General features: G+C 44.5%; 1 non-coding gene across 1 annotated transcript; it reads right to left on the bottom strand.

Moving 5' to 3' along the window:
- Positions 1-444: 444 nt before the first annotated feature.
- Positions 445-548, bottom strand: LOC133064113 (U6 spliceosomal RNA). The gene has a single exon (XR_009694587.1). It is a non-coding gene; the product is annotated as a U6 spliceosomal RNA (small nuclear RNA).
- Between the last annotated feature and the right edge of the window lie 622 nt (positions 549-1170).

Genomic DNA, 1170 nt, shown 5'->3' with positions numbered 1-1170 from the left:
TCTCTTAGGCTTACAGATGCCTGGCAGGACACATCAGTAGGGGCTTCCCTGGTGGCTCCCTCGTGAAGAATCTGCCTGCCGATGCAGGGGACGAGGGAAGCTAGGGTTCAATCCCTGGGTCAGGAAGATCCCCCGGAGGAAGGCATGGCAACCCACTCCAGTATCCTTGCAGGGAGAATCCCATGGACAGAGGGGACTGGCAGGCTACAGTCCATGGGGTCACCAAGACTGAAGTGACTTATCATGCATATTCTTTTTCACATTCTTTCTCATACAGGTTATCACAGAATGTTGAGTAGATCTCCCTGTGCTATGTAGTAGGTCCTTGTCGGTTATCTATCTTACATGTGGTAGCGTGTGTATGTTCATCCCATGCTCCTGACTTATCCCTCTCCATGTTTCCCTCCAATAACCATGATTTCGTTTTCCATAACTGTAAGTCTGAAAAATATGGAATGCTTCATGAATTTTCATGTTATCCTTCTGCAGGAGCCATGTTACTCTTCTCGGTATAGTTCTAATTTTAGTGTATGTGCTGAAGCAAACACCTAACTGTGTTTTTTGGTTAAACATTATTTTCAGATGTATTTTACAGAAATAATGTATGGGTTATTGTTAAAACAAAAAAACACAAAAGAGTAAAAAAAAAGAGCAATCCCCTTGCAGTGACCAATCCCACTGTAATGTGAAAAGGACCATATATATCGTTCTACATACTGAGAAATCCCTCGAGAGTCCCTTGGACTGCAAGATCAAACCAATCATTCCAAAAGGAAATCAGTCCTGAATATTCATTGGATAGATGGATGCTGAAGCTGAAGATCCAATACTTTGGCCACCTGATTCAAAGAACTGACTCACTGGAAAAGACCCTGATGCTGGGAGAGACTGAGGGCAGGAGGAGAAGGGGACGACAGAGGATGAGATGGTTGGATGGCATCACTGACTCGATGGACATGAATTTGAGCAAACTCTGGGAGATAGTGAAGGACAGGGAAGCTGGACGTGCTGCAGTCCATGGGGTCACAAATAGTCGGACACGACTGAGTGGCTGAACACCACCACCACAATATACATTCTACAAAATGAATGCATGCATGTACAGGGTGTGTTTTTCAACAGTGAGTTCATGTGATAGGACCCCTTTTACTACCTGCCGTATTCAGCTAA

Source organism: Dama dama, chromosome 10 (assembly GCF_033118175.1).
Source record: "Dama dama isolate Ldn47 chromosome 10, ASM3311817v1, whole genome shotgun sequence".
Taxonomy (NCBI): domain Eukaryota; kingdom Metazoa; phylum Chordata; class Mammalia; order Artiodactyla; family Cervidae; genus Dama; species Dama dama.
Note: the sequence above shows the minus strand (reverse complement) of the source record. Positions and strands in the feature narration are given on the sequence as shown.